Source organism: Colossoma macropomum, unplaced genomic scaffold (genome assembly GCF_904425465.1).
Source record: "Colossoma macropomum unplaced genomic scaffold, Colossoma_macropomum, whole genome shotgun sequence".
Taxonomy (NCBI): domain Eukaryota; kingdom Metazoa; phylum Chordata; class Actinopteri; order Characiformes; family Serrasalmidae; genus Colossoma; species Colossoma macropomum.
In genome coordinates this window covers 35,190,670-35,217,548 of record NW_023494798.1, presented here as the reverse complement: position 1 = coordinate 35,217,548, position 26,879 = coordinate 35,190,670, and the positions used below count along the sequence as shown (strand labels likewise).

At 40.4% G+C, this 26,879-nt stretch overlaps 1 protein-coding gene across 1 annotated transcript in view; it reads right to left on the bottom strand.

Moving 5' to 3' along the window:
- The window catches only part of LOC118817851 (latent-transforming growth factor beta-binding protein 4-like), a 236,274-nt gene extending 210,793 nt beyond the window's left edge, over positions 1-25,481 (bottom strand). Inside the window, exon 1 of the mRNA XM_036584808.1 lies at positions 25,439-25,481. The gene's annotated coding sequence lies outside the window, so the exon portion shown is untranslated. The remainder of the gene's footprint in view (positions 1-25,438) is intronic.
- Positions 25,482-26,879: the final 1,398 nt, after the last annotated feature.

Sequence of the window (26,879 nt, the reverse complement as noted above, 5' to 3'; positions counted from 1 at the left end):
ACCCAGCCGCTGCCACACCTGCAGGGCTGATATTTCCTGGAGGTATACTTAGCTGTGGGAAGTACACATATCAGAGACCTTTTCACAATCAGATTATTCTGCTTTAGGTTATTCTGATCAGTTTAAATAGGTTAAATCAGATTATACTACAATCACATGGCAGCCTGAGATGTTTCTACAGTTAACATGGTCAGAAACGGCACCAAAAAATAAAGAGAATTAAACTAGAAAACACAGAGAGAAGCTACACACTGCAGTGAAACAAAACATGCGCAAGCATAAAGAGTTAGACTGGGCTGTAAACTGGGACACTTTTAACCGCAGTGGTGGTGTGGATGTGTTTGTTACTCAGTGGTCTGGTGGATCCACTGCATTACTGATTTTAAATCAATACAGCCATGACAATTTATGTAAAAATCCCAGATGTTTAAAATATCACAAGTGTCCAGCATAGGGTTCTCCTTTAGCAGCTGTAGCCAATCAGCAGCCTGTCCATGTTGTCCACCCTCACACACACACACACACACACACACACACACACACACACACACACTCATATACAAACACACACACTAACAGCAGGCCATGTAGGAGGAGAACAGAGTGAAGGACACAGCACCTCCACACTTTTACTCCCCGCTGGTTCACCCAACACCACGTGTAATATAAATGTGTGGGGGGTGAACAGAGTGAAGACACTGAAAATGGGTTATTTTATATGTTCTTCACAGAAAATGAGCAAAGACCAAAAATCTGAGGTTGAAATAATAATAAATCTCATCATTTCTTTTTTTTGGTAAACACTGAAAATGGGTCCAACAGACCCCAGCATTACATAAGTGTTAAGTGGGCCACAAGCTGGGACACTTTTCACCACACTAGTAGAGTTTAACCGGGCCATGAGCCAGGACACTTCACTGTAGTGTGGGGTTTAAATGGGCCACAATCCTGGACACGTTTCACTATAGTGTGGGGTTTAAATGGGCCACAATCCTGGACACGTTTCACTATAGTGTGGGGTTTGACTGGGCCACAATCCTGGACACTTTTCACTGTAGTGTGGGGTTTGAATGGGCCACAATCCTGGACACTTTTCACTGTAGTGTGAGGTTTGACTGGGCCACAATCCTGGACACTTTTCACCATAGTGTGGGGTTTGAATGGGCCACAATCCTGGACACTTTTCACCACAGTGTGGGGTTTGAATGGGCCACAATCCTGGACACTTTTCACCATAGTGTGGGGTTTGAATGGGCCACAATCCTGGATGCTTTTCACTATAGTGTGGGGTTTGACTGGGCCACAATCCTGGACACTTTTCACTGTAGTGTGGGGTTTGAATGGGCCACAATCCTGGACACTTTTCACTGTAGTGTGAGGTTTGACTGGGCCACAATCCTGGACACTTTTCACCATAGTGTGGGGTTTGAATGGGCCACAATCCTGGACACTTTTCACCATAGTGTGGGGTTTGAATGGGCCACAGTCCTGGACACTTCTCACTATAGTGTGGGGTTTGACTGGGCCACAATCCTGGACACTCTTCACCATAGTGTGGGGTTTGAATGGGCCACAATCCTGGACACTTTTCACCACATAATAGGAGTTTGACCAGGCCATGAGCTAGGACACTTTTCACCGCAGTAGCAGAATTCAACTGGGTCGTGATTCCGGACAATTTTCAAGTTGGACTGGGATGCAATCCTGGACACTTTCCACTACAGTAACGGAGTTCGACTGGGCCAAAAGCTGAGACACTTTCCACTGCAGTAGTGGAATTTGACTGGGCTGCAAACTGGGACACTTCTTTTTCCCAAGTGCTAAGTGCATTTTTGCTATGGCAGCTTTTTCAGACAGTTATGTGTTATGTTTCACTACCATGACCATATCGAGCTTTCGGCTAGGACTTGAACTGGGAGGACATTGTCCCTGCTCATTTAGTTTTTGGGGGACCAATGACCCAGTGCTCCCCCTGTAGATGGTGCCTATGCTAAGGAGGACCCACAGGGTGCACCAAAGGCGGCCCCCAAGAGCGATGAATCTCGTAGACCCCAAAGTGACCCACAAGCTCTATTCCTGGGCCAAGACTGACCCTCATCTAGCTGAAAAAGATCCTGAAGAACGGCAAAGGCAATAAAAATACAGTTATTAGCAACTCCAACCAAGAAGAGCTCTTATACAGTCTGAGGGAAATCCCAGCATGTGCCTGCTTGGTAGGCTGTGGTCTGCTGCAACACAGAGTGTATATCAAGTTATGATCTGTGGCTTTTTTGAATTTCTTTTTGGGGCCTCAGACACAGCCATTATCATTCAGATAAAGCAGCTTTGTTCTCCATCTTCTTCTGTGGTAAACGGCTTTGAAAATGGACAGATCTACAAGAGGAAATGCCAGTGATAACATAAAGGAAGTAAGATCACAACACGCTACAGCCCTCCTCCCAGATGAAAAGATATTTATTAAAGGGCCCAAAGCCTTGTTTGTTTTGGCCTCTGGGATCCATTTATGATGTCTGTGTGATTTTATGTACAAAAACAACCATTAATTCATTTATGCATTATCATTTTCCAGCCTCTCTTCATCCCAAGCTGTGCCTTTAAGACCAATATTGTCACTTGCCATAGAAAAACGTGCATCTCCAAAACAGTGACTTCACAGGAGAGGGCAAAAACATTCCTAACATTCAATGTAAGTTTATGTAAAGAGATTTTATTCCAAGCAATTTTGGAGCATTTCTATTGTTTATCTCACTATAGTGGCAGATGATTTTGCTGGTTTCAAGTGTGTTTTTCAAGCAAAATTATCTGCCAATATAGTGAGATAATTTTACTTAGTAAAAATCACTTAAAACAAGTAAAAAATGTTTGGAAATAAGTTAAATTAAGCTTACAACAATCCCAACAGGAGAAATATTAGCTTTATTGACTATATTTAAGATAAAATTACTTGACAAGATACCAAGCTGTGCCCTTTAAGACCAATATGCATCTCCAAAATAGTGACTTCACAGGAGAGGGCAAAAACATTCCTAACATTCCATGTAAGTTAACGTAAAGAGATTTTATTCCAAGCCATTTTGGAGCACTTTCTGTTGATCCGCTCATCATAAATTTTTCATACAACATAAAGGACTGCCACTGTGTTGAAATGACATTGAAAAATAAAAATTGAACAAATTAATGCTTTTTTTTGACAGCGACAATATGCAAATGAGCTCTTTTCTGATTGGCTAGCCTGATTTGTGCCTCATTCAGAAAGCAGCCTGGGCTGAAACACTCCATATAACTTATAACCGCTGCAGGTGGAATAAGTGAGCATGTGTAAATGTGTTGTTTTTTTGTGACATCACAAAAAGAGATTAATTCAAAATGGGCTTACAGTTTAGTCTCTATATATATGGGCTTTTTTTTACATATTAAAACAGTCTAAAACAGTGAGAAAGATTCACTTCTCCATGATATGGGCCCTTTAAAGCGGAACTCTGAATTTCACCATGAACGCTATGATGACCTTAATATGTGTTTTACTACAGAGAAGAAAACTGTGCTAATTAATTGAAAGAAAAGCATCACCTTGCCCTTCCGCAGAGTGAAACAGACGGCATGTGGGATTCAGAGGGTCTCTCAGAGGAGTTATAATACTACAAACAGAAAAACAAACATCAGAAAGTGAAAATCAAACAGTGTATATGTTTTTTTTAGGTGGGTTATCCTTGTTTTTATCTCCTCTGAAGCTGTTCTGGTGCTCAGACTGAAACTGTAGAAGTGCAGGGAGTCCCTATCGTGTGCATATATTCATGATGGTGTGTGCTCACGTGTGTTAGATGATACAGGAGATAGAGTAGAGGGACAGATGGCGAGGCTGAGACTCAGACAGAAGCCAGAATATCATTTGATTCGCAGCCAAAGGCTCAGCGCTCAGACTCATAAAGCGAGAGCCAGTAAATGTGTGGCAGTTCAGTTTTATTTGTATGCTTCTTTCTCCAGCAGCCACGACCCTAAAGCAGCAGACTGCTCTTACAGGAAAAGACCAATCTGCCCAATTCAGAGCCTTCCAGATCGAACACACCTGATTGAGCTGATCAGCTCAGAGTTCTTTAGTAAAGGGAATGGTTCTATTGCTTAACTGGTTCTTTGCATGGTGAAAATGGTCCTTCAGATTGATGGAAAATGTGTTGTAAATGGTTCTATATAGCACCAAAAGAGGTTCTGCTATTGTTATGGTGTCAACCTTCCCTCTTTGGTGCTATACAGAACCATTTACAACACATTCTTCATCAATGTGAAGGACCATTTCACCATGCAGAGAATCATTTAGGCATGAAATGGTTCTATCTAAAAGTCATGGTTCTAAATCCTGTATGCCAAACACAAGGCCAGATCAGGCACGCGGCACAATCCTATCAGCCTGTGAAATTATTTTAATGTTCTATTGATTGTATCCTGCTTTACAATGTGCTGCACTACAATCCCCAGCATGCACTGCAACATAATGTGTGCTCCCACCCCCTTCCCCCAACAATAATCTATATACTGCAAATAATAGTATCGTGTCAAGTGAAATTATCTTAAATCTAGCCAATTTATATAATATTTCTTATTTTGAGATGGTTGTGCACTTTTTATAAGATTGTCTACCTTATTTCCAGACATTTTTGCTTGTTTTAGGTCATTTTATCAAGTAAAACTATCTTATTGACTAGATTTATTGACTAGATTTATTGACTAGATTTCACATAATATTACGTGACAAGATGCCATTTTTCACAGTGTATGGTTCTATATAGCACCAAAAAAGGTCCTGCTATTGTTATGATGTCAAGCTTCCCTCTATGGTGCTGTATAGAACCATATACAACGCATTCTCCATCAATCTGAAGAACCATTTCACCATGCAAAGAACCAGTTAAGCATGAAATGGTTCTATGTAGAAGCCATGGTTCTAAATCCTGTATGTCAAACACCCAATCAGGCCCGCGACACAATCCTATTCAGCCTATGAAATTATTTTAATTTTCTATTAATATTAGCCCATTTTACAATGTGCTGCACTACAATTCCCAGCATGCACTGCAACATAATGTGCACTCCAATCCCCCAAAAAACAATCTATGGGACAGCGGCTACACCTTTATTCTACCATACCAGGCACTTTAACAAACACACCAGCTGTGTTTTAGCTGCAGTTCAACCAACATTGACACTATAAACGCTCAGTAGCTCAGAAGCTGATCTCAAAAATGATTAAACTTATTATTATTATTATTGTTACTATTAATATTATCATTATTGTTGTTGTTATTATTATTGTAACATTTTATTGCAGCTGTTTTATTTGATGTTAATTCTTTTACTGTTCTAGTAAATAATTAGATTTTTCTAAAATTTCAGTTTTCTTACTGCTTACTGTCCAAGTTGGTTCTTTTACTTCATTTTAATGTGTTTCCATGATATATTTTATTTATATCTTATCTCTGTTTTCTATTTGAGCCATTATTTTTACTTATTTTTTTATAAACTTTTTTTGTCTTGAAGCTTTTCATTTGTTTTAGTTGGTAAATTTCATTTAAACTTTTTCTATTCCTTATAATTTGCTCGGCTACATTGTAAATGAGGGTCACCCTCAAGGTACTTCCCAGTTGAAATAAAGGCTGACTGATTGATCTCCAAAATGGTTCATTTACAGCAGAGGGCAAAAAACACTTTACTTTCAATGCAAGTTAGTGCAGTGAGATTTTATTCAAAGTAGTTCCATTTTAGAGCGTTTTTATTGGTCCAATCATTAAGACATTTTCACACAATGTAAAGGACAGCAGCTCCAATTATGCAGAAAACTAATATTAGCAAAAAATGGAGATACTGGGTTTTTCTGGACAGCAACAACATATATTTGCCTATATTTTGCTGTTAACCTTTTTTGCCGTATTGTAAAATAACAGTGGGCAGTTTGGGTTATTGCAAATAAAATGTTATTCAAAAATGAAATGAAAACATAGGCGTTCTGAGGCCCACAGATTTGTTGAAATTTTTAACAAAGCCATTTTAGTGGTAGAGTTTGACACCCTTCTTTGAAACAGAACCATTCCCTTTACTAAAGAAGCCTTGAAGAACTCTCTCTATTAAAGGTGTAGTGTTAAACGCCTGTGCCTGTCCTCACCACCCTCCTCCTCCAAAAGGACTTTCAGCAATGACAGCCATTTTCAGGCAGAACAGGTAGTGAATGTTATCTACACTCAGTCAGGTAGTGTTAAATGTTTGCAGCGTTAAGATTATGGAGAGTAAAAAAGACAGTGAAGGAGAAACATGATCACATGAAATGGTTCAGGTGTCTTCACAATGGTGGTGATAGGAACCAGGGGTCGCCATGACTACAACACAAATATAGACATTTTATTTACTATCCAGAACCACCAGTGAACCTACACGAGTCTTCTGAGTTTATATGGAATGTTGATGATGGAAAATAGTGGAAAATCTGAAATAATAAGTTTTCTTTGGGGACTATTTTGCCTCACAGCGCCCTGCATGTATCCCTCCACCATGACTGGAGTTTAAAGCCAAAATCTTCTCAAAACTATCATAAAACAGTGTCTCAGTCATCAGGCAGTGAATTCATAACCATTTCATGTAGGAACTTTCTGTGAGGGAGCTTTTAGAGGTGGACGTCTGGTTCCTATCAACACCACTGTGAACAGTTCTGACTCTAAGTTTATCTAGAACAGAGCGTTTCACACCAAACCACTCTGAACGACTCTGTTTACATCTTAACCATTCAATTATTTTTCTGAAAAAAAAAAGTTAAACTTCTCTTTAAACCTAAAACTGAATATAGACAATGCTCTCTCTCTCTCTCTCTCTCTCTCTCTCTCGCTCACTGTGTCACCGTCTTAGGTACTGTAGCTGCTGTAATCAATAGTTTTCCTGTTGTTTACTTGCTCTCTCCGTCCTGCTGTTCTGTCTGAGCAGTGGTTGATGGACCGACGCTGGATAGACGAAGCCTCAGATTGATCTTCAGGCCTCGTCTTCATTATCTTGTCCATCACCCTGCAGTCAGCCGTGAGTGACAAAGCAGACAGTGTGATGAAAACAACAGGAAAAGAGAAGAGAGAAGAACCGAGGAGACGAGAGAATCCAAAAAAACAGACAGAGCAAAGAAGAGAGTCATTTCAGACCTGCTGCTTAGACAGGAGTTCACACAGCTTGTGTAATCTCCATAGAAAAGCACTGACCAATAGAACGGGACACTCTGGAGCAGCTGAACATGATCCTAAGGTCTCCATGGTCAATGCCCAGTATGGGCTAGAGGGGTATAAAGCCCCCCAGCATTGGGCTGTAGAGCAGTGGAACTGTGTTCTCTGGAGTGATGGAGCTCCATCCAGTACCTCTGGGATGAGTTGGAGTGATCCAGAATTGACCATCCAACATCAGTACCTGACCTCACTAATGCTCAATCAAATCCTCAGAGCAATGTTCCAACATCTAGTGTAAAGCCTTCCCAGAAGAGTCGAGGCTGTTACTGCAGCACAAACTCACTGTTAACACCTTCATTTCAGAAGAAACGCTGGTGGTAGTACACTGATATCAATTTGATTGGATGTTTTAATAAAAATCAAAACAAAGAAATGCATGAAAAGTCGAACAATTGGCCAGAGAAAACGTATAAAAACAAAAAGAAAAAAGAAAAATTGAACAGCTTTGAGCTTTAAGTACTTTCAAGATGTAAATAAATTGGAAGCAGTACATTTTTTCCCATGTAAGTGTAACTGAATAAAAGCACAAGCATCCAATTTCAGTAATGCTTGAGTGAAGCCAGGGGTCGCAATCCAAATGTTAAGAAGAGTTATTTTGTCCTTTCAACAAAAATCAAACCGCCTTGAGAGCCACAACACTTTATGTCCATTTTACCATTTAGCCTGTAAATATGTTTCAGTATATCGCTGCTGTCGGAACACAACCTCGTATCTCCATTTTGGTCGTTTTCCAGTCTTTGACATATTTTGAAAACGCCTAATTTCATGATGAATGGACCAAAAGAAACGGCCCAAAATGACTTGGAAAAAACTCTGGTTCCATTGACTTACATTAAAAGTAAAGTATGTTTTTTCCTTCTCCTGTAAAGTTCCCATTTTGGAGATACAAGGTTTTGCTCCGACAACAGCGATATGCAAATGTACTAGTATAGGATAAAAATATACAATATAAATGAAAACACAGACTTACTTTGCTCTGCTTTAAGCTTTAGCTCAGCTGTAGCTGCTTTTCTCACATCTCCAGCAGGAAACCTTTCCACAAAAGTAGAACAGTTTCTTGTAAAATGTCTCTCAGCGTTCGATTTTTACGAGGCTTAAGTCGCTTCTCATTCGCCAGCTTCTTGCCCTGAGGCAGCAGAATATAACTGCTGCGTCATTTAAGGTGGAACGGGAAAATTCAAACAAGAAGCTGGCGAATGAGAAACTGACTTCAGCTTTGTGACTTTTTAGTGTTTCAGTTTCTCGTTGCAGATTAAACGTATCAGGAAACCAGCTGGAGTGATTATAAACACAAATAAGTTAATTCGTCTCCAAGCTATCGATATTCGTCTTAAATCTCTGTCTTTGCTGTTTCATTATCTACTAGCTAGGTAAGATTGTTGTCTGCGTTGCTATGGTGACCGGTGACACAGTGCCGGAGCCCTGTTGCCGACCCCTGAGTAAAGCAAAAATTTTCCAAAATAATACCTCAAAGAGCATTCCTACTTAAACCTACAGTTTAAGTGACAATATGTCATTTGTCGTGCTATGCTGAGTGGGGTGGGGGGGTGAGGTGTGTCTGTCTTTTTGTATTGCAGACATTTGTATTGTGGTTTCGGTCTCGGTTTCTGAATCGTTACACCCCTATTGAACAGTACACTTACTTTCATGCAACACCATTTCAGTGCACGGCAGTGTTAGCTTGCTATTAGCAGAGATGTAGCAATATCCATATTTAGGCGCCTTAACAACCTCGTAATTTAGACGATCCGGCGACATTCCACAATGTGTGTGGAATAAAATGCATCCGGTTTGGTAGCTTTTCGTTTAGCGCAATGGTGAGAATTTTCAAAAAACCCATTCATTTTTCCCCAAAGAGAAAACCAACCCGACCCAAAATTGCTAATATGGGTGTGAGACTACTTGAAAACACCTGATGGTCTAAGGCAAGTGTGTGCAGTTAGCTCCATGCTAATTGGTGGGGTATAAGCTTCCATGAATTGTTAGCTACATTAGCCTCATAGCCTAAAAAAGCCAACTTCAGACAGTAAACCTGTCTTGGCTGATGGACTACATTTGGAGTACTGGGAGAAACTGTAAATTAGCATGGCTTTAAGGTGCAGGTGAGCAGGTATAAGTAAGCCTACTGAGTTTGTTCAGTATTTAATGAGCAGCAGGAGAAAAGGTGGACAGAATTGAGGTCAATTAAGGTCAAACTGTACTGATCTGATTGTTAAACGCAGTGGTTTAGGGCAGCGCGTTAGTGGAGCATTAGCATCAATACACAACGCTCGATTAAGCCCCTTTTCATTCAGGGTTTTATACCCACGCGCTGATTAAGTCCTCTGCTTCAGTGGTCTTTCAGCATTCACTCCCCGCGTATATGTGATGTAGAGCAATCAGTGGGTTCGGATGAATGATTACACAAATACCCATGAGCACCGCAACGCCTCTAACACACCTCGGTGATCGGACTGATCAGACAGATCTCTTTAAAAACGTACTTCTACGCTGAAAACTATTCATTTTCTTGTGGAAGTTTAACTGCTTGCTTTCTACTACGGTGGTCTCGTTCCACTCTGCCGTGTATCTGCACCCTATGTAGTTCTAGAGTGTGTAATGTGCTGCTGTCGTGTGTTTGGGGCCTGAAGAACCAGATATCGCTCTAATGTATATCAGCTATATTGAGGAAAGACCACTTGAACGCCTGAATGTGCTGAAACAGTTATTTCTGAGATTTGCTTTAAAGACATGTTGGGTGTCTGAGCTTTGCCTCATTAGTTTTAGCTCTAGAGCCAATGTCAATGGTACACTTGGTTCTTCAAGGGTTCTTTAGTAAAGCGAATGGTTCTATACAGAATCATGAAGACTCCAAAAACCATCTGCATGCTCAAAGTGTTCTTTGCATGCTTCTTCAGACTGATGGAGAACGTGTTGTGTATGGTTTCATACAGAACCAAAAAGGGTTCTGTTATTGTAAGCTTGACATCGTAAAATTAGAGGAACTCTTTTTGGTGCTATACAGAACCATGTACAACACATTTAACTGTACAGAAAAGTTAAGCATACAAATGGCTCTTTGAGTGTTCTTGTAGAGTCATTGTCTTTACTAAAGAACCCTTGAAGAACCATCTTAAAAGTGTATGTTGTGGAACATTTCTATACCACACCAAACTCATTTTAAAAAGCCAGTTTTGCACCATATGGGACCTGTAAAACGTGTTTATGTGCCCACACTGCAAAAAATTAAGTCTTAACAGGCTAAAATCTTAAAAATATACGATAAGATTCATTAAAATAAGATTCATATGGATGAGATTAATCAGCAAGCGCTTAGAAAATCCGCCTACAATCATCTTATTTAGACAAATTAGTAAGTTATACAAATGAAATTAGAAACTTTTTTAGGGGAAGTAAAAAAGTATTTAAAAAAAACAGTAGAACGTTACATTCTTAAAATTTGTAAAATTTCAACTCTTGAAATTTCTTATTTGTTAAGAATTCAGTGTGTATGGATTATTTGTTTCTGTCCTTTTAAAGAGAATGTTTTCCACATAATCATATGCTTGTTTTTTTTTACATTTCATCCTCGTGCAAGTACATTTTTAGGAATGTATCTTATTTTAAAGATTACTGTGTTGATTTAAGACATTTCAGTTCATTTAAAAGCACTTTCACTTCTTCAAACATTGCCAATTCAAGACATTTTGTACTAAATTAAATTTTTTCATGCTTAAAAACAAGAAACCTATGATAATTTTTGCAAATTATAGATTTTTACAACATCACATCAAATTAGCATTACTTAAATCTTGTCTTAAACCAAAGAAATAGCGATTTTAAAATAAGATCATTCACAGCACAAGATCTTTTCTCTTATTTCAAGAAATCTCATCAAACCAATTGGCAGAAAATTTTGCTTGGTTCAGCTGCATTGTTTCTTGATTTGTTTTCATTTTTCTTCTTTTTTGGCAGATATTTGGCAGCGTAAGACTCATAGCTCTGCATTTTAAGTGTGTAGACGTTCCAATTTTTCATCACACCTCTCTACAGGCCGTTGCATGAACGTACGTAATATGGGAATGAGGTGCCAGATCCACCAAAATTGCTGCTGGATCTAATATGGGAGGTGCCAGATCTGGATCCATCTTGTTCTGGCACAAATGAAGTCCTGATGTTATAGAAAATGAGCCTATACATTTTTGTCTGTACATTTCTGTCTATTTTCTTACCACCTGATGTGATTTGAGATGATTTAGTCATTCAATTAGCACCATGCTAATCGGCGGGGTATAAGCTTCTATAACTCAATAGCCACATTAGCCTTGTAGCTCCAGTGTTAAAACTAAATAAGCAAACACTTCTAATTGAATGCATTATAATAAAATGGACATAAACGTAAATGAGACTTTTCCTTCTGAACTATCGCTTTAATTTCCGAATGCCCCACTAATCGGCAGTAACACTTTGTGTTTACAGTTGGAAAGTGCGAAATCCTGAGAGTAAAAACTACTTCACAGTAAAGCGAGCTGCCAAAAGCGGAGCAGCAGGACGGTTCAGCAGCGTTTGGGTGAAAGTGCCAGAGGAAAGCAGCGAGGGAGGATGAGCAGTGCGCGTGCCCGTATCCACCAGCGCAGCGATGGGGTGAAAGTGTGCGAGAGCCGCTCTTGGCAGCACAGAACGGCGAAAACATTCAAAAATAAATATATAAAGACCTGGGAAGAGGCACAGAGGCTGCTGTGAAGCACAAAACGCCCGAGCGTGCCAAGCAGGATTTGGCCGCAGATGCAGATGCACGAGGCCAGAGCCTCAGTCTACTTTATGCATGAACTGACAAACAATAGCTAAAACAAACACACAGAAACATTCGCAGTTTTACAGCAGGACTCGGGGAACAACACCGCACACTTAAGGTGCTCATGCAGACCATTTCACTTAAAAAATGAAAAAGGAGAACTAAATATTTCATTAGCCGTCCTTTAGCAGCGCTGCTAACAGGGTGAAACGATGAGCAGCGGGAGCTCCTTTAGCTCTGCCACTGAAATTACACTGTTCTGCTCTTCACACAGCGGTTTCCCCTTTACATGAGGTAGGACACACAATACAGCACTACTCAGAGCAGAGGGTCAGCTCTAGCCTTTCGGGGGTCCTAAGCAGGATTTGTTTGGGGCCTGCATCTTGCTAGCTGATGTAGTGTAACATTTAAAACTAACCAAAAACACTGAGGACCACAAACTGTCTAAACTACAGAAGCTCATAACTGTGTAGTGTTTATTGCTGATGACTGGACGCTCTAATCAGCTCTATCTTAAATTACAGATAACCTTCCCAGCATCCTCTATCAAGGTCTCACCACCTGTGTTCTCAGCTAAGCTTAGTTTGACCAAACCCGCTGGCTGTGGTGGCAGCATTGCTGTTTCATCAACATGAATGCTGTATTTCTAAATATTCATGTAGTGAGATTTATTTTTCCTGCTTTAGCGACTCCTCCTCACGTTTCTCGTGGTTGGTTGTTCATCATAAATGTCATGCTTTCATGTGCCTGTGCATGAGGCCTGATCACAGACTGACCATCTAAACCTGGATTTATCACAGACTGACCATCTAAACCTGGATTTATCACAGACTGACCATCTAAACCTGGATTAATCACAGACAGATTATCTAAACCTGGATTTATCACAGACTGACCATCTAAACCTGGATTAACCACAGAGTATCTAAACCTGGATTAACCGTAGATTATCTAAACCTGGATTAATCACAGACAGATTATCTAAACCTGGATTTATCACAGACTGACCATCTAAACCTGGATTAATCACAGACAGATTATCTAAACCTGGATTAATCACAGTTTGAGTATCTAAACCTGGATTAATCACAGCCTGACCATCTAAACCTGGATTTATCACAGACTTACCATCTAAACCTGGATTAATCACAGTTTGAGTATCTAAACCTGGATTAATCCCAGTTTGAGTATCTAAACCTGGATTAATCCCAGTTTGAGTATCTAAACCTGGATTAATCACAGCCTATTATCTAAACGTGGATTAATCACCGTCTGAGTATCTAAACCTGGATTAATTACAGACACATTATCTAAACCTGGATTAATCACAGACTGACCATCTAAACCTGGATTAACCACAGAGTATCTAAACCTGGATTAACCGTAGATTATCTAAACCTGGATTAATCACAGACAGATTATCTAAACCTGGATTTATCACAGACTGACCATCTAAACCTGGATTAATCACAGTTTGAGTATCTAAACCTGGATTAATCACAGCCTGACCATCTAAACCTGGATTTATCACAGACTTACCATCTAAACCTGGATTAATCACAGTTTGAGTATCTAAACCTGGATTAATTACAGACACATTATCTAAACCTGGATTAATCCCAGTTTGAGTATCTAAACCTGGATTAATCACAGCCTATTATCTAAACGTGGATTAATCACCGTCTGAGTATCTAAACCTGGATTAATTACAGACACATTATCTAAACCTGGATTTATCACAGACTGACCATCTAAACCTGGATTAACCACAGAGTATCTAAACCTGGATTAATCAAAGACTGACCATCTAAACCTGGATTAATCACAGACTGACCATCTAAACCTGGATTAATCACAGACTGAGTATCTAAACCTGGGTTAATCACAGACTGAGTATCTAAACCTGGATTAATCACAGTCTAATTATCTAAACCTGGGTTAATCACAGACTGAGTATCTAAACCTGGGTTAATCACAGTCTGAGTATCTAAACCTGGATTAACCACAGTCTGAGTATCTAAACCTGGGTTAATCACAGACTGAGTATCTAAACCTGGGTTAATCACAGACTGAGTATCTAAACCTGGGTTAATCACAGTCTGAGTATCTAAACCTGGGTTAATCACAGACTGAGTATCTAAACCTGGGTTAATCACAGACTGAGTATCTAAACCTGGGTTAATCACAGTCTGAGTATCTAAACCTGGGTTAATCACAGTCTGAGTATCTAAACCTGGATTAATCACAGACTGAGTATCTAAACCTGGGTTAATCACAGACTGAATATCTAAACCTGGGTTAATCACAGTCTGAGTATCTAAACCTGGGTTAATCACAGACTGAATATCTAAACCTGGGTTAATCACAGACTGAGTATCTAAACCTGGGTTGATCACAGACTTAGTATCTAAACCTGGGTTAATCACAGTCTGAGTATCTAAACCTGGGTTAATCACAGTTTGGGGTGGGGCTTTAGAAAGAACACTGAAGGGAGGAGCTGTATTTGTTTGGGGCGGGCTTTAGAAAGAACAGTGAGGGGAGGGTCTGTATTTGTTTGGGGGCGGGGCTTTGGAGGTAACACTAACTTGCATTACAAGTTAAGGATGTTATGTTAATGTTTGTCTCTTTGCTTCTTAGTTTAATGACTCACTGAATAAACCATGGAAAACCATGAAACAGTGTTCTTTTACTGTAAAACGACTCTCACTGCAGAATAATCAGCCCGTTTCCATCAGTCAGTGAGGTGTGTGAGCCGGTGTGCTGCTCTTCAGCTGTCACCCCTCACAAACACACACAGACAGGAACCCACCTGAATAATAGATCATCATCATCATCACTCCTCCATCCTGCACCAGCACGGAACACAATACAGCTCCTCTCTTTTAGACCCCCACAGCCTAGCGCTTCTCTTAGCCCCTCACAGTCCAGCTCTTCTCTTTTAGACCCTCATAGTCCAGCTCTTCTCTTAGCCCCTCACAGTCCAGCTCTTCTCTTTTAGACCCTCATAGTCCAGCTCTTCTCTTAGCCCCTCACAGTCCAGTGCTTCTCTTTTAGTCCCCCACAGTCCAGCTCCTCTCTTTTAGTCCCTCACAGTCCAGCTCTTCTCTTTTAGTCCCTCACAGTCCAGCTCTTCTCTTAGCCCCTCACAGTCCAGTGCTTCTCTTTTAGTCCCTCACAGTCCAGCTCTTCTCTTTTAGTCCACCACAGTCCAGCTCTTCTCTTTTAGTCCCCCACAGTCCAGCTCCTCTCTTTTAGTCCCTCACAGTCCAGCACTTCTCTTTTAGTCCCTCACAGTCCAGCTCTTCTCTTTTAGTCCCCCACAGTCCAGTGCTTCTCTTTTAGTCCCTCACAGTCCAGCTCTTCTCTTTTAGTCCCTCACAGTCCAGCACTTCTCTTTTAGTCCCCCACAGTCCAGCTCTTGTCTTTTAGTTCCTTACAGTCCAGCTCTTATCCTTCAGTCCTTCACAGTCCAGCGCTACTCTTTTAGTCCCTCACAGTCCAGCTCCTCTCTTTTAGTCCCTCACAGTCCAGTGCTTCTCTTTTAGTCCCTCACAGTCCAGCTCTTCTCTTTTAGCCCCTCACAGTCCAGTGCTTCTCTTTTAGTCCCTCACAGTCCAGCTCTTCTCTTTTAGTCCCCCACAGTCCAGCTATTCTTTTTTAGTCCCTCACAGTCCAGCTCTTCTCTTTTAGTTCCTCACAGTCCAGCTCTTCTCTTTTAGTTCCTCACAGTCCAGCTCTTATCCTTCAGTTCCTCACAGTCCAGCTCTTCTCTTTGAGTCCCTCACAGTCTAGCTCTTCTCTTTTAGTCCCTCTCACAGTCCAGCTCTTCTCTTTTAGTCCCTCACAGTCCAGCACTTCTCTTTTAGTCCCTCACAGTCCAGTTCCTTCAGTCCCACAGTCCAGCTCTTCTCTTCTAGTCCCTCACAGGCCATCGCTTCTCTTTTAGTTCCTCACAGTCCAGCTCTTATCCTTCAGTCCCTCACAGTCCAGCTCTTCTCTTTTAGTCCCTCACAGTCCAGCTCCTTCAGTCCCTCAGTCCAGCTCTACTTTTTAGACCCTCACAGTCCAGCACTTCTCTTTTCTTTAGCCTTTCTCATGCCTTTTTGTTTCTTCCTCTATCTAAATATTTATCACTCTCTTCACTCTTTATTTCTCCTTCATCTTCCGCTCTCCCTTTATTGTCTGTCTTGCCCTCCTCTCTCTATTTACCTTCTTTTCTCTCTCCTCTCTTTCTCCCCTTTTCTCTTCTTATCTCTGTCCATCATTTTCTCTCCCACTGTTCTCTCTCACTTTATCTTTCTCTCTCGCTTTCTTTGTCTTTTCCTTCCCTTTTCTTCTCTCGCTCATTCTCTTATGTCTCCCGTCATTTGTCTCCTTTTTTGTTCTCTCTCCGTATCTCTCTATCTTTCTTTCTCACCTTTCTCTGTCGCCCTTTATCTCTCTCTCTCTCTCTCTCTGTCTCTCTTTCTGTGATCAGTGGCAGTTCAGCCAAAACCCATCAAACACCTCACGGCCGTGTCTCTGAATGCAGGGTGGGGTCAGTCTCCAGAGGTCAGTCTGAGTGAGGGGGTCACAGGGGACTCCAGTGAGACTGTAGTGGTCCTTAGGGTGCTGATCAATCAGGACAATCAACCAGCTTAAAATGTATATCTTATCTTTAAATCCTAGAACTGTGATACATGAATAATAATATTAATAATACTCTAATAACTGAAGCACTTTTTTGTTCCCCACTGTTAAACAGATATGTGTTCATTAACTATATAATATAAAAAAATAATAAAAACAATATTAATAGAATAAAAAGATTCTGGGTGACCTGGACTTTCATTACTTATTCAGAGGTAAATGGGAGAACTGCGCAAATGAGAATTTACAGTGAAATGTCCCTTTAATATGTCACTATGTCAGGGCGACCGGCTCCCTCGTGTCCAGTCCGGTCCAGACTGAGCTGGACGCCACAGTTTAATAATGGCCTTTAGGGGACACTGAGTCATCTGAGTGGTCTCAGAGGGGCTGAACAGAGCTCACACTGAGAGAACAGCCTGCTCAGCTCTGTCCAGCATCAATCATCTCCGTATGGATTCAGTTCAAGCTCAGAACAGACTGACTTCCTCGTCATCACTCTTACAACAAAACGTCACACCTAACTTTTTCTAGGAGAAGGCAGAAAACACAGTGGCGACCATCAGTCTGAGAGCTCTGGAGGAAATGCTTCTATTTTGCATTCTTCTCTAATTTAATACTACATATTTTTGACATGATGAAACTGAATTGAACAATTTCTTAGTGTCCACCATTTGCTTTAATGACAGCGTGCACTCAAGCTGGCACAGGCGCTGATCACTAACTGTGACAAGTCTCTGATCTGCAGATCAAATCCACCTGAGAGTCGTCTGAATACGAGCTTCAAAAGAAAAGACTAAAAACTATCTGAGCTTTTTGTACAAAGGCCTCAACATGGTCAGTGTTACAAATTTGCTTGTTTGAATTGTGAGCTGGAAACAGTGCAGAATCTTGGAGATTTATTCTTTATTTTAACTGTCATAACTTCTCCGTTTTTCTAAATTCTAAAACTTTGTTCTTTATTTCCAGTATTAAAAAAAAAAATGCCAATATCAAATGAAAAAAAAAGTCCTGTATTAAACGGGTTAATTGTCATTTTAAACTATGCATTATGTTCATAACATGATAAACACTCGCCAATCAGAAGAACATTTCACAAATCTGTCATGGAATATTGGGAGAAAATTAGCTGTTTTTGCCAGATAGCACAGCATGGCTGCGATTTTGATATTCATATAATAATATTCATAATTTAAAAAGAAAACAGATTGTTTTTAGCTGTCTGGTGACAAGCTCTAAACTCTAGGCTATCTGGTTACAAGTACTACACTGTTTAGTTTCTCAACATCAGCTTAGTATGGACAGCAAACATTAGCTGGTTCGGTACGTCAATGATAGATCACAGTGTTCAATCTCAAGCTAGCAGACATTCGGATTTCTGTGTGCTGTCGTAGAAGTTTGAGGGGTGAAAGAGCCTCAATATATCGGACGCTTTAACTGCAGTGAGAATTTCTAACACTAGACAAACAGAGTCCTCATTTTAGGTAGTTTAAACTGAAATTGCTGTGCTGTGTGAGGGACAGAGCGCTGCTTCAAGTTAGCCAGCTGCTAAAAACAGCTAGCCTGGAAAGATAGCATTCTCCCACTTTCCAATGCCCCACATACAGAATCCTCAGTTTAAATCAGCACTGTAACTTACATGAACCCACTTCTTTATTTCACTTTTGCTGCTTGGGAATGGACTAATACTAAAATACGACTGTCCGAGTGCTGTAACAGCGCTGTAGCTGTGCGGGGCAGACGTGATGTAACGCTGCTAAAGCTTGTTAAGTTAGGATGTTAGGAAAGAGGTGAGTTCACTCTATGACAAGGTAGGAGTGTCTAATAGAGTGGACAGTGAGTGGACACAGTGTTTAAAACTCCAGCAGCACTGCTGTGTCCGATCCACTCGTACCAGCGCAACACACAAACACACCACCACCACCGCGTCAGTGTTACTGCAGTGCTGAGAATGATCCACCACCCAAATAGTACCTGCTCTGTGAGGGTCCATGGGGGTCCTGACCACTGAAGAACAGGGTAAAAGGGGGCTAACAAAGTATCAGAGAAACAGATGGACTACAGTCTGTAACTGTAGAACTACAAAGTGCACCTATATAGTAAGTGGAGCTGATAAAATGGACAATGAGCGTAGAAACAAGGAGGTGGTCAGAATGTTATGCCTGGTCGGTGTATTGGCAAGAAATCTAATTTACGCAGTTTTTTCCCGTTACTTCAAATTTCGTTAATCAGTCAGGACGTGTTTGGTGTCTGAAGTTTGCTTCTTTAATTTTAGCACTGGAGCTACGAGGCTGATGTAGCTAACAAGTAATGAGAGCTTATGTTTTTACCAATTAGCATAGTACTAACTGCATGTCTACACACTCGCCTCCAAGCGTGTGGAGGCATCTACAAACATGGACTAAAGTACATTAGCACAGCTAACCACCTAATTAGGACCTAATTAGCCTTTTCATGTGAAACCAGCATTTCGCACTGCTTCCACCGCACATCTGTAAACCACACAATCAGTAAAACTAGTCTTCAAGCTGCCTGTGATCACTCAGAAGGCAGAAAATCAGTAGCTAAGAGGAAACACTCCTATTTTTATTGAATTCATCCTATCAGTGTTTCTGTTATATACATTTTGCAGCGGCGGCCTGTCACTGCAAAATTATTGTTTCCGCTGCTTCATAATTTTATGAAATGTCATGAAATTGCAATAACGAAACTCTGCATAGGGCTTTTAATTTGAAATTATGGTTACAGGAAGTGGACGAACATTGTGCGAACAGTCAGGGCCGAGTTGAGCCGAAGCGCCAAATGAAACGGTCGTCAGTGGAGCGGACTGTTCAGGCTAGCTTAGCACACTGTGAGGGGGTAATCTCAAAATAAACACTTGTTTTCTCAACATTTTGATTTATTATCTCAAAATAAAGACTTGTTTTCTCAACATTTTGACTTATTATCTCAAAATAAAGACTTGTTTTCTCAACATTTTGATTTATTATCTCAAAATAAAGACTTGTTTTCTCAACATTTTGACTTATTATCTTAAAATAAAGAATTCTTTCCTCAACATTTTGATTTATTATCTCAAAATCAAGAATTCTTTTTTCAACATTTTGACTTATTATCTTAAAATAAAGACTTGTTTTCTCAACATTTTGACTTATTATCTCAAAATGAAGACTTATTTCCTCAATATTTTTTTTTGACTTCTCAAAGTAAGAACTTGTTTTCTCAAAATTTTAAATAAAGACTTTTTTCCTCAATTGTCCTTATTTTGACTTTTCAAAATAAAACTTATTTTCACAAAGATTTAAATTAGTATCTCAAACTAATAACTTGTTTGTTCATAATTCTGACTTAAAATGTCAAAACAAGACTCAAAATAAAGACTTCTCAATATAAAGACTTTACTTCTCAGTATTTGAACTTCAGGCGTAAAATAAAGACTTATTTTCTTTTAAAAAAACTTGAAATACTGATAAGTTTCTTGAAAAACTTTAACATTCAAATAAAAACTCGGCTGCCTTTTTTAATTCATTAAACATGATTAAACACAAATCAAATGAAGCACTAAAAGAGGTGAAAATCAACATAATTAATTGTCTGACTGCACAAAAATCGTCTGATTCTGATCACACATCTCTAACAGACACACTGTCAAACACAGATCAAAATATCCAGTCCAGCACAGGTGATTACTGCAGGTGATTCATGTGCAATCAATAACGCAACAGCTGTCCAGTCACAGTTAGTCAGAGCTACTGACCTTCCAGTATAATCTGCATTAATCAAAGTCCAGTTGCTTTTATTTATGGCTAAAATACAAGAAATAAACACTGAATTTGGGGAGAAAGTTATTTAAAAGGAACAATATGTTATATTTTCTGTAATAAATCAAAGTGACCATGATGTGTCATTGAAGATTGAGGAAACACGCTAAGCTGAAATCCTGTCTTCTCCAACAGCAGCGCTACAGCCAGCATGTTCTCCTTTGAAATTTCCATTCCGGAGCGGAAAGTCTCTTTGTGTTTTGGCCTGTGATCCCGCCCACTGCACCATTTCCACATCCCGGGTTGCCAGATATGAAACAAACTGGCCAGCAAACACTGAGTGCTGCAGCCATGGAGGCAAGAACTGGATCCCCCTTCTAAAAAGCTTCAGCATCCATCCTTCTAAAGAGCTCCATGACCAGAGACCAGGGATGGGGGAGTAGCTAAGTAGCGCACTACTGTTTGTAGCTAATCGCTGTAGCTGCTACAGTTTTATGAAATGCAGCTAACAGCTGTAGCGCCTATTTTTTGTGTAGCTATAGTGATAATTTTTGCTACAATTTTGTTACAGGCTTTAGGCAATCGGCGCAGAATCTGAACCACAGAACGCGGCCGTTAACCGGGCTGCTGGCGACTGTGCAATCCTGACTGAGCTGCGGACAGTTTGAGCAAATGGTCACACGCTGATCACCCCTTACTAGTAGCCTTAGCTCAGCGGTCGCAACCGAAATGTTAAGAAGAGCCACTTTGTCCTTTTAACAGAAATGAAACCACCTCAGGGAGCCACAACGTTTTATGTCCATTTTACCATCATGTCTATAAATATGTCTCAGTGTGTGTTGATGCACTAGTTCAGGCTAAAAACATAATATAAACGAAAACACAGACTTACTTTGCTCTGCTTTAATCTTTAGCTCAGCTGTAGCCGCTTTTCTCGCATCTCCGGCAGGAAACCTTTCCTCAAAAGTAGAACAGTTTCTTGTAAAATGTCTCTCAATGTTCGACTTTTTACGAGGCCGAAGTCGCTTCTCGTTCTCCAGCTTCTCTTTCGAATTCTCCCGTTCCACCTTAAATGGTGCCTGAGGCGCCAGACTGTACTGCTGCACCATTTAAGGTGGAACGGGAGAATTCGAAAGAGAAGCCGGAGAATGAGAAGCGACTTCAGCTTCACGAGTTGTTGCAGATTAAACGTATCAGGAAACCAGCTGGAGTGATTATAAACACAAATAAGTCCACTCATCTCCAAATGATCGATGCTCATCTTAAATCTCTCTCTTTGCCGTTTCGTTATCTGCGTCGCTGTGTGTCCAGCAGCCTGTTTTAGAACTGTGTGTTATAATGATTTTACAGTGAAGGAGGATTTTTATATTTTACCTAAATCTGGTTCTGCTGTGGAGCCGCAGCAGCTCTGCAGCAGTGGAGAGATTATTGAGGTCTGATTCACCCCAAACAGAGCCACTGATGAGAATTTGCAGCTAAAGTGTTTAAAGTTTAAAGGACTCTGAATGTCGTGTCTGTATATCCTGCTGAGCAGTTTTATTTCAACCGTTGACAAAGCTTTGAACAACATTGTTTGGTTTGTTTTACGGTTATTTTTGTTGATTTTTGTTAGGAAGAACCTGGAATGACTGACTTTGCCTTTAGTCTGAATGTTTGTTGGATATCAGGCCTTTGGCTGTGTAAGTTTGATTGCTGGTTACACTTAAACTCACTTCTTGGTGATCTTTTTGTATATTTGCAGCTTTTCAATTGTCTGTTTCTTTCTGGCTCATGATGAAACACAGTGACCTGTTCACACTGTCAGTTGGGCTTGTTTGGTGTGTCAGGTGGAGATTCACAAACATTCTGAGAGTCACGCTTTGAAAGTAGCTAAAAAGTAGCCACTACTTTTTCTGGAAATGTAGCTAAATTGTAGCAGCTACAAATGCTGGGAAAGTAGCTACTAAGTAGCCAACTACTAATTTTTCAGTAGCTCTCCCAACCCTGGCAGAGACGCAGCACAACGTGAGTAAATACTGGCAAAACATTTGAAAGATGGAAGCAGCTTAGAGCCCAGAATCCGATTTTCAGGATATCCAGATTGGTGTTTGATAGTCTGGACAGCAAAAAAAAACACATCAAATTAGATTTTTGCAAATCAGATCCAGACCACAATTGGAGGGGGTTTAAATGCAACTCCAGTCTGATTTTTACAGATGCGTCTCAGTCTGGACGCTCAAATCGGATTCCAAAGTGTCTTTTACGTCACTCACAATGCAACAAACAACGACAGTGTCAAATCCAGACTGATGGAAATGCTGGGATTCAAGAAGAGCTCCAAAGATTCATGATCATGAAGAGAGTTCTGAAGAGTTTGGAGGGCGAGATGATGCTCCTCCATCTCTCCCGCATCCACGTTTGAAATCCACGATACCAGCGTGGTTACGTAGTTACTGACGCCACGTCGTTACCATGGCAACCCATGCAGACAGACTGGTGACATCTGGACACACAAATCCGATCTGATCACTTGTAAATAACAGAGCGGACAGTCGACTCAAAGTATCTGATTTTCTCCTGGACAGGTAAGCACTGAGCTTCTTCTAGGTTTAGCCAATCACAGCTAGCAGGGACGGAGATTTTAAGTCATCTCAACATTTGAGTACTCAAACATTCACACGCTGTTATTGTGTATAATGTCAAGCTAGTAACAACAGCAGAACCCTTTTTGGTGCTACGTAGAACCATACACAACACATTCTCCATCAATCTCAAGAACTATTTCACCATGCAAAGTCATGCAAATGGATCTTTCAGTGTTCATGGTTCCATACAGAACAATTTTCTTTACTAAAGAACCCTTGAAGAACCATCTTTTTTAAGAGTGAAGCTTGACATCATAACAATAGCAGAACACTTTTTGGTGCTATACAGAACCATGTACGGTTTTTCAGTTTTTCTCTAATGCACAGCAAAGTGTGTACTATTGTTGCTATAGCAAGCTTGTATACAATAAAAGAACCCTTGTTGGTGCTATGTAGAACCCTTTTCAAAAAGGTTCTATATAGAAGCACCTAAAACACATTGTCCATTAATCTGAAGAAACATTTAATCATGCAAATTGTTCTTTGAGTGTTTATGGTTCTACACAGAACCATTCTCTTTACTAAAGAACCCTATTTTAAGTGTGGATGATTGAGGTGGTATGATCAGGGTGCACTCTCACTCCAAACCATTGAAATGTTGCATGAAATTATACAATTTATGATGCAAACAACACTTTAATCATGCAAAGGGTTCTTTGAGTGTTCATGGTTCTACATGGAACCAAAGTCTTTACTAAAGAACCCTTTAAGAACCCTCTTGTTTAAGAGTGTATTCTACAGCAGCTTGTTTTACTACACAGTGCTAAGATTTCCCGACTAACTGAGGGATAAAAGTCATGATCAGTTTATGAATATCTCCTGACTTCAAAGACAGAAACTAGTAAAAACCTTTAAAACGAGATTATTAATCTCACATTTCCAGATCTACGAGTTTTAATCTTGGCAAGAACAGAACAATCCACAGCGTTCAGTGAGCTGGATGACCGACAATCTGCACAAAACAACTGACCACGCTGGTCACTCACTGACGCAGCTCCACCATCAGCTCTGTTTGAGAGAAGCAGATGTTCTCACAGTGTTTGAAGGCACTAATGTAGCGACAGCAGAACGAGGTAGAGAGGAGTGACATCACAACCACATCTCTCTGAACGCTCGAGTAAATGCCCTTTAACTGAAGCTGTGGAACTGAGTTGAGTGTCATAAGTGATGTCAGAGGGGGCGGAGTTACAGCGCTGCTGTCTGACTGACTGACTGACTAAACGGCTGATTTTAACCAGAGAGAGAGAAAGAACAGAGAAAGAGAGAGAACAGAAAGAGAGCTAGAACAGGACTACAGAGAAAGAGAGACTAAACAGAGAAAAAGAGAGAGAATCAAGGGAGAGAGCGAAAACAGAAGGAGAGAGAGAGAGAGAGAGAGAACAGAGAAAGAGAGTGAGAGAGAGAACAGAGAAAGAGAGTGAGAGAAAGAGAGAAAAAGAAAGAACAGAGAGAGAGAGAACACAGAAAGAGAGAACAGAGAGAGAGACAGAAAGGGACTACAGAGAGAGACTGAACAAAGAAAAAGAAAGAAAGGGAGAGAGAGCGAAAACAGAAGGAGAGAGAGAACAGAGAGAGAAAGTGAGAGAAAGAGTGAGAGAGAGCGAGAGAGAGAGAGAGAATAGAGAGAGAAAGAGAGAGTGAGAGAGAGAGAGAACAGAGAAAGAGAGCATGAAGAAACAGAGAGAGAGGGAGAGAGAGAGTACAGGGAGAGAGAGCATGAAAAACAGAGAGAGAGAGAGCATGGAGAAACAGAGAGAGAGAGAGCGAGAGAGAGCATGGAGAAACAGAGAGAGAGAGAGAGAGCATGGAGAAACAGAGAGACAGAGAGAGAGAGAGAGAGAGAGAGAGCATGGAGAAACAGAGAGAGAGAGAGCATGGAGAAACAGAGAGAGAGAGAGAGAGCGAGAGAGAGCATGGAGAAACAGAGAGAGAGAGAGAGCATGGAGAAACAGAGAGACAGAGAGAGAGAGAGAGAGAGCATGGAGAAACAGAGAGAGAGAGAGCATGGAGAAACAGAGAGAGAGAGAGAGAGAATTTAATTGTATAAGCATAAAACGAAATTAAACAGTGTTGTGGTAAACAAACAAACAAACAAACAAACTGCCTCTAAGTGTCTGTTATGCTGATAAGGAACCAGAATTGGACTCAAAAACTAATAAAACAACAGAAAAGACCGAGAAAACGTCACCCGGACCAACTTCTCAGCTCGCGCTATGAAGTGTAACGCTGCGCGTTAAAGCGCACGAGACGCGCGCGCGCACATTCACTCACAAAAGACACACCGCGTGAGTAATTAAGCTGGGTTAGCCCTTAAATAGTGCGCCGTTCCACCTTAAATAGAGCACCGTTTAAGGTGGAGCGGAAAATTCGAACAGGGTCCACTTCAAACCGAACGCTGCTCCTTACCTGAACCTCGAGCTGCTCCTGCTGGAACTTTCTCCTCTCTCTCTCTCTCCGTCTCTCTCTCTCACGCGCTGAGACTCATGGCTCCGTTTTGCTCTCCGGTTCACGCGCTCAGATCGAAGAGAGGAGGAAAAGGGAGAGGAGGAAGAGGAGGAGGAGAAGAGGAGGAAGAGGAGGAAAAGGAGAAGAGATATCCACGCGCTCTTCCGCTGCGAACTGCCTCGCGTTGGGAAACGACACAAACGCCGCGAGCTGGAGAGGCAGCAAGGGGGCGGCGCTTATGGGCTGCGATGGGCGTGACCTACGCACACACCTGCCAGCACTTTAATTCATCAGTAATTCATTAAAACCTTCATTTAAACTCGAGAGAGATTTCAGTGCTCTGTGACTTTCTGTTCATTTCTGTGAAGCATACTGAACTGCATTTATGATGATGATGACGCTGCTTATTATTATTGTTATTATCATTATTATTATCATTATTGTTATTATTATTATTGTTATTATTATTATTGTTGTTGTTATTGTTATTATTGTTGTTATAATAATTATTGTTGTTGTTAAAATGATCAAGTAGCGTATTAACAATAAAGAATAAGTAATAAATAATAGGAATAGGTGTTTATAGAGTCTTCATAACACATAGATAGACAGACAGACAGAGAGATAGATAGATAGATAGAAAGATAGATAGACAGACAGAGATAGATAGAAAGATAGATAGATAGAGATATAGATAGATAGATAGATAGATAGATAAATAGATAGATAGATAGAAAGATAGATAGAGATATAGATAGATAGATAGATAGATAAATAGATAGATAGATAGACAGACAGACAGATAGATAGATAGATAGATAGATAGATAGATAGATAGATATACAGACAGAGAGATAGACAGACAGAGAGATAGATAGATAGATAGATAGATAGATAGATAGACAGACAGACAGATAGATAGATAGATAGATAGATAGATAGATAGATATACAGACAGAGAGATAGACAGACAGAAGGACAGACAGACAGACAGACAGACAGATAGATAGATAGATAGATAGATAGATAGATAGTTAGATAGACAGACAGAAGGACAGACAGACAGATAGATAGATAGATAGATAGATAGATAGATAGATAGATAGACAGACAGAGATAGATAGAAAGATAGATATACAGACAGAGAGATAGACAGACAGAAGGACAGACAAACAGACAGACAGACAGACAGATAGATAGATAGAAAGATAGATAGATAGATAGATAGACAGACAGAGAGATAGATAGATAGATAGATAGATAGACAGAGAGATAGACAGACAGAAGGACAGACAGGCAGACAGATAGATAGATAGATAGACAGACAGAAGGACAGACAGACAGACAGATAGATAGATAGATAGATAGATAGACAGACAGAGATAGATAGAAAGATAGAAAG